The sequence below is a fragment of the Grammomys surdaster genome, unplaced genomic scaffold (genome assembly GCF_004785775.1).
Source record: "Grammomys surdaster isolate TR1022 unplaced genomic scaffold, NIH_TR_1.0 193, whole genome shotgun sequence".
In the NCBI taxonomy this organism is placed as follows: Eukaryota; Metazoa; Chordata; class Mammalia; order Rodentia; family Muridae; genus Grammomys; species Grammomys surdaster.
The window spans coordinates 1,894,908-1,902,672 of record NW_021604638.1 but is presented as its reverse complement, the minus strand read 5'-3'; positions in this window follow the sequence as shown (position 1 = coordinate 1,902,672).

Here is a 7,765-nt window from a genome sequence, read left to right as displayed (position 1 = left end):
TTTGAACCAGCAAACCTCTTGCTTCTCAGACAGCTGGGCCTATGGGCCCAAATATTTTAATTCCTGTCCATGCCTTTAATCTTAGCCCTGGGAGGCAGAGGCAGGTGGATCTCTGAGTTTGGGGCCAGCCTGGTTTACAAGACAGCCAGGGCTACACAGAGAAACTCTATCTTGAAAAAACAAAAACAATAAGCAAATAAACAAATAAACCATTTTCTCCCCTAGTTTCTTTTACAGCAACAGAGATCAAACTAAGATTTTCTCTGGTGCATATCAAGGTCAGCCGATTTCTGGGAGAGTTTCCTGCCCCTGATCCTCTGAGGTCTCTTGACCCCAGTTGCTTGTCAGCACCTCCTTCACAGTCAGGACTGGGACTCGAAGGCTCTGCGGACGAAGTTTGTACTATGGATGGGAACAGGTCTGTGTGGTCCTGTCCTGGATCTCAGCAGCACTTACAGTCTGAGGGAGAGAGCCTGTGGGTACACAGGAGCAGAGGCGGGGAGGGGCATGGACGCATGGGACACAGGCACCGGGCTGTGCCGACTTCATTCTCACCCCGTTCGAGTTGAACATGAACTGTGGGCCTTGGAAAACGTGCGTTATTATTTTCCAGGCTGCAAACATGCTTGATGGGGCTCAGGGCGGGTGGCCTTCCCCTCACTTGCTCATTCTTGCCTGCTGCTCCCAGCCGAGGACACCTGTGCCCACACCAGCGTCTGGCAGGTGCCCAGCAAGCTCTGGCCTGCTTCAGGACAACCCCCTCCTAACCCATACCCGACTCACTGATCCTTCTCTAGAATTATGTTTTCCTCCCCTGAGGGCGCACACAGGTTGTGCCCACGGTGGGCAGGCATGCATTCGGGACCTCACACTCGAGACAGGTGTTGTCAGTTCCAGGCTGCCGCACATTGGTGACCCATTACATTCAAAATCTGCCTGCAACTTAGTGAACAAGTCCTAGTGGGGAGCAGAGTGTGTCGCTCCTGGAACCACGAATTAACTTTAGTCCCATGGATGTCACAATGAGGTGGTGCTCCCCCCACCAGCAGCCCTACCTCTGCCTCAGGACCTTTGCACCCACTGTTCTCGTTTATGACATGTTCTTCCCTCCCTCCTGCCTTCTGTTGACCAGAATCTCCCTTTCTTACTCCCTCTTTGGTTCTGGCCATCTCCAGACTTCATGTCCCTTACCCTCTCGTATAGCTAACTGCTCAGCAAGTGCCCACGGAGGGGGATGGGTCACCATGGGTGTCTGGGAGGTGCTCCTGCCCAGCTCTCCTGGAGCCTAGCGTTTAGACTCTTTTGGTCAAAAGAACCTGAGTCACATATACACACCAGGAGCTAGGGTTGCCCTGAGCAGCCTCAAGCATGCGTGGGGAACAAGCCTGGCTCCCAAAGGGAACAGCATTCCAGGCAAAGGCTCAGCAGCGACAGAGTTCTGGGGTGCAAGGGCAGTGAGAGGGGAACCAGGAGAGAAGTCCTCTGTGGCTGAACTTTGGCAAGGAGAGCCAGGAAGACTGGAGACTCAGGAGGGCCCTGCTGGAAGTGATACATGTGGCACACTATGGCTCTGGTTTCCCAAGGACTCAGGGAGAAAGCCCAGAAAGACAGTTCCCAAAGGACTTGCCCTTGACAGCCAGAGCCTCCCCACTTGAGCGTGGCCTCCTTCCAGCTGACAGGAATGCACTGCCTGAGCTTGGGGTCCCTGCTCACCCCGGCCCCTGGAAAGGCTCTCCAGGCTGGTAAGGAAAGGCCCCTTCCTTCCCAAGCTCGACTCAGATTAAAAGCACCAAAGACCCGGCTGGGGACCTTCCCTGCCACAAGAGCCACTGCTCGCAGTCTGCGTCACAGGCGAGACTGGGACAAGCTCTTGGGTACGGGCCAGCCTGCCTGGTACCGCCCAAAGTGACCTGAGGACGCGGACCAGAAACCAGCCATTGAACATGCCATCCTCCCAACCCCCACAAGTCCCTCAGCGAGCATGCCTAGTCCCCAGCTCCCTGGGAGCCTCCTGACCCAGCGGCCCACTGAGGAGAGCACACTTCTCTCCAGGCAGATGAACTCCATGCCAGCCCAGGAGCTCCGTGTGGCCGGCCTGAACGTCACATACTTTCTCTCCTTAGGCTCTCGAGGCAGCCTCTTCCTGCTTCTAGAGAAGGGGACCAAAAGTCAGAGAGGGTGTGTGACATGCACAAGGTGACTCAGTGGACAGGATTTAGTGGACAGTCTTTCTGTTGCAGACAGTCTTCTCAGAGCCATGTGTTGGCTGGCTCTCCGGGACACAGCTGCATGTTGCATGTACATGTGACGTCATGTGATTTCATGTGACTTTGTGTGACTGTCCACATGGCTGGATCATGAAGACAGAGGGTGCAAGCCCGCCTGGCGCGCTGGTGATTCTGCGTGCACCCTCCCTGTGGTCAGGACTCCATTGTTTTTGCCGTAAACTGAATGAATGAATGGCCGCGCAGACTGGAGCATCTCGTTTGCCACCGGCAAGTTCCAGGACAGCTAGGGTTACACAGAGAAACCCTGGCTTGAACAGAAAGCAAGCAAACAACAACAAAAACAGAACAAAATAAAATCAAGCGAACAAAAAGAAGCAAACTTGGAGTTTATTAAGAGATTTTCACATAGACATTAGCAAGGGTGGTAAGAGGGAGAGTCACTTAAGAAAAGCAGAATCCATCCCCCGAAGCGTGAGTGTGTGCCTCTCGAGAGACCCGTGGGATGAAGTGCGTTTAGTTTCAGTTTTAACTGTATTTATTTTTATTTATGCCTATGTATGTGCGCCTGAGGAGTGTATGTGCACCATGTGTGTGCAGTGACCATAGAGGGCAGAACTGCAGTTACACACAGTCCTGAGCTGCCACATGGGTGCTAGGAACAGAACCTAGGCCCTCTGGAAGAGCAGCCAGTGTCAAGCATGACCTTGAGAAGCAATGGCCCACCTCAGTGCGGCATGGCTGAGCCATCTCTCCAGCCCTTTGATGAAGTGTCTTTACAGTAGCCATGTATAGGATCTGGGGGGCTTTTGAAACTCCCTCTCAAAGGGTGTTTGAGAGTTCACTGTTGGGATTGCTCTGCTGAGGTGAAACCCTGGTCACAGGAGGATGTGTGTACTGTAAACAGTTCAGAGCCTGCCTGTGAGATCCTCGGAGTGTTGTAAGTTTACTCCTTGTGAAGGAGTCAGGCTCTACACAAAAGTCATGTATACTTAGGCCTTAAGCACAGCTTGCTGCAGGGTCTCTCTCTGGCTGTCCTGAAACTCTCTCTGTAGACCAGACTGGCCTTGAACTCCTGCCTCTCAAGTGCTGGGGATTAAAGTTGTGTGCCACCACACCTAAGTGACACCTGGAATCCTGACTCTTGTCCTTAAGAGGCTTCAACCTGGCTCCAGGGTGAGGGGCTCCCTTCCCACACCTCAGTCTCTCTGTCCTGCCCAGAGGCTTCTGAGAGCCACAGCCTGATTTGAGACTCTAAGCTGGTCCAGAGCAGAGGGACCACTCTGTTCTCAGGGTTCACCCAGGGAACCCTAATGGTGTTGCAGAATCATGTGCCAGCTGTCCCCAGGAAGCACCCAGACATCCCTGCCTTATAGTGAGCCTCCTCTCTGTGAGAAGGCCCCAAAACTGAAGGAGTTCCTTTCTCCATTTTCTTTCCTGGGGCTGAGAGTACTCACCAAGGGCTGAACCGCTGGTAATCAAAGCCGCCACTTCCTTGCACAACCTGTGGCTATATTTAGAGCTACAGCCTCTCAGGCTCAGAGTCCGGGTGTGGCTGGGCCTGTGGCTGCTTCCTGAGCTGAAGGATGTTTCCACCTGCTTCCTCTCATGCCTAGGCCAGGGGCACCCGCAAGTCATGCTAGCAGCAGGCTGCACAAAGCACCAAGCCTTGTGTGTCTCCGAGCCTCGAGACTGTGTCCACGACTAAAGGAGGGAGTGTGGCCAGGCCATTCCTTCCTCCGGGGACCCTGTGTTTCCTGAGGGTCTTCTAGCCCCATGACATGGTAGACCAGGATAGGAGGGTAGGGGAGATAGGATCCCTGTCCTTGTCAGTTCAGAGCACTGTTGTGGGGGAGGTGGAAATTAAAACTACAAATGTTAATTTAAGAAAAAGCCAGGGGCTGGGATGTGCCTCAGTTGGTAGAGTGTTTGCCTAGCATCTACAAAGCCCTGGGTTCGATTCCCTGTGATGCATAAACCAGGCATGGTGCCTAACTATCTATAATCAGGGCACTGTGAAGGTGGCTAGCAGGAGGGTCAGAAGCTCAAACGTTGACTTTGGTAACATAGAAAGTTTGAGGCTAGACCAGCTTGCCTCTTAGGAAACCTTGGGGAGGGGGCAATACGTCTCTGCTGGTAAAGGAACTTGCTATCAAGCAGAACTTCCTGAGTTTGATACCAGGACCCACATAGTGAAAGGCAAAACCTGATTCCCAAGAGTTGTCCTCTGACCTCTGCATCCGCACCACGGCTTGACCTACCTAATAAGTAAATAAATAAATGGTTTTAAAAACAAATAGGGAGCCGGGCGGTGGTGGCGCACGCCTTTAATCCCAGCACTTGGGAGGCAGAGGCAGGCGGATTTCTGAGTTCGAGGCCAGCCTGGTCTTCAGAGTGAGTTCCAGGACACCCAGGACTACACAGAGAAACTCTTGTCTCAAAAAAACCAAATAAATAAATAAATAAATAAATAAATAAATGGAGAGTGAAGTAGCGACCTCTGGTGAGTGTGCCTCTGGAACCCGGGAGTGTGTGGGAGGGGCTCGAGGCTTAGAAGAGAGAAGTGTGGTGGTGGGAGGCTGAGGGGGCTGCCTGGCAATTGGTCACCAAGCTGGAGACAGGTAGGGTCAGCCTGGAGAAGCCTCTGTGGGTCACTAGGACGGGAGTGACTACAAATATGAAGAAAGAGCCGCTCTGCCACCCAGAGAGGCACCAGCCATGCATGGACAGTCACTCTGCTTGATTAGGTTAGGGTGACAGCTGGAAGGAGGAGCAGAGACTGGAGGTGTTTGCAGTAGCCTGGGGCTTCTCCCAGGGAGTCAGTCCCCGACACCAGTAAAGTCTGGAGCATGTCTCTGTCACAAGCACAGGTGATAGCTGCTGGAGGCCAGGGATACAAACACCGCATGCAGTCAGGACAGTCCCAAATAACTGGAAAGCTGGGGTGGAGAAGGCTGGTTTCCGAAGCTGGGGGGGGTGGGAGGAAGGAGTGTGCATGGGTGCGTGGGGACCCAAGGCAGACAGGATGGGTGTTAATGTCTCTCACCCAGGAAAGGGATGAACTCCACACTTGAATACTGGTGGCTTCCAAGAGTGGTCAGTGATCCCACCGGCATGGGTACCCGGCAGGGTGCACGTGTGCCCACACGACCCGGATCTGTCTTTAATTCACACCCATGAAGTGGCAGAAAGCTACGGCAATGGTGGGCCTTGGACTTTGGGGTGGGGATGGTGAGCAAGGACCTCCTACCCACGCAGCATCTGGCACACAGGATGACTACGGAAGGAAGAAAGAAAGGGTTCTCTCACAAGACAGGGTTCTGGCACTGTAGTTAGCTGGGAGAGTGGGTTGCTCTGATCTTTGGCCTGGAGACCTCCAGGAGCTGGCTGGGGTGGTGCTCCCTGGATGGTGCTCCCTGGAACCAGGAAAAGCACCTGGTACTCTTGTAGCTCTGGATTTGCTGATCCAAGAGCAGGAGACAATTCCTTTGTCTCAGCCTTTGGTGGCTTCGGTTTGTCACGACCAGTGCCAATGAAGAACTCAGTCACAGGGTAGGAGGGTCATCTGGTTGGTGTGGCTGGGTGGGGACTGGGGCGGGCACTTGGCCTTTCCATAGACTCAGAGGGTTAAGGTATTTGCCACCAAATGACCTGGTGGAAGTTGCCCTCTGAGCACTACATGGACTGTGGTGTGTGTGCACCCTCCCCATAGAAAGAAAGAAATGAAGGAATGTATAAGTAAACGGATATAATAAAAACTTAAAGTTTTTTTTTCCAGGGGCCCTGCCCTGTGACATTAAGAGATGTGACCCCAGAAATCATGCAACCTGCACATCCCGAGAGAATTCTGTTATTCTGTCACTCAGAAGGGGGCACAACCTGTAGCTGGAGAGAATGCCTGACAAGCCCCACCCATGCTGTTTACATCAGGAGTGAAAACAAACAAAACCACAGACTTTGCCAAAATGAGTCAGATTTTGTGGCTCAGACTGACAGATCAGACATGGGCCAGCTTTTGTCTGGCCTACCCCATCACCTTGTCCCAGCCAAGGAGGCAACTGAGGAGCAACAGTGTTCTGAATAAAAACAGGAGAAGCAGGGATGAGAAGACAGCTCAAATTAGTAAGGTACTTGCTGCACAAGCATGAGAGCATGAGTTCAAATCCCCAGACCCTGTGTGAAAAGCCAGACATGGTATCACATGGATACCTGGCTCAACAGCCAGATGGTCTAGCTCCAGGTTCAAAAGAGACCTTGTCTGAAAAACCTAGAATAAGAGATGAAGATGCCCAACATCAGCCTCTGTGTCCTCTACACATGTACCCCCCATACATGCATGAGTGTGAACATATGTGCACACACACACACACACACACACACACACACACACACACACGAGGCCAGACAGTAAAATCAGCAGAAGACAGTAGAACTCAGGGCCCTCACACATGTCCCTGTGGTGCTCACACTGTTCAAAGTGCTGACACAGCTCAGTTACTAGTAGGTTATAACTATTTACTTATTATCTTCTTTTTAGTTTTTTGAGATAGGGTCTCAGCTGGGCAGTGGTGGCGGACACCTTTAATCCCAGCACTTGGGAGGCGGAGGCAGGCAGATTTCTGAGTTCGAGGCCAGTCTGGTCTACAGAGTGAGTTCCAGGACAGCCAGGGCTATACAGAGAAACCCTGTCTCGAAAAACCAAAAAAAAAAAAGAGATAGGGTCTCACGTAGCCCAGGCTGGCCTTGAACTTGGTAAGTAACTGAAGATGACCTTGAACTTTGACGACTCTGCCTCCTCTTCCACAGTGCTGAGATTAGAGGTGTGTGTGGTACTACAAATTAAACCCAGGGCCTCCTTAGCGGTAGGCCACACTTGACCCGCTGAGCTGCAGCCACAGCTCTGAGTTAAGGTGCTTCTAGCCACTCTCTGTCTTGTGTCTTTTCTGAGAGCCCCATTCTGCCAATGACCAGATGACACGGGGGAGCCAGGGTTCAAACCAAGTAGAGTCCTGTATTAGGGAGATACAGAGTTTCCAGGAGGGTGCTGTCACCAGAAGACACCTGCAAACAAAGAAAAAGGGGCCGTTTTCTTTCCTCTGCTTGGCAGCAAAGGCAGGCATGCATCTACAGTCATGCCCGGCCTGCAGCTCTGGGGCGTGGACACTGCAGTCCCTGGGGCGTGGACAATGCAGTCCCTGGGGAGTGGACATTGCAGTCCCTGGGGGATGGACACTGCAGTCCCTGGGGTGTGGACACTGCAGTCCCTGGGGATCTATCAGCCTTTGGTGGTGGGTTCAGAGGGGCTGGGCCCAGCCACTGACCCAGGCGGCTCTCTATCCCTCTATCGTCACAGAACCAAATGACCATCCTACACTGGGAACAGACAGCTGGGTGATGCTCAAACCCAGGGTTTCTCCTCCCCAGTGTCTGCACAGTCCACACAAGAGGAGAGCAGGGTGCCGGAGAACAGGGTGCCAGAGCCAAGACTTGAAGGCAACTGTGAATCCAGAGGTTCTCTCTCTCTCTGTCTCTCTGTCTCT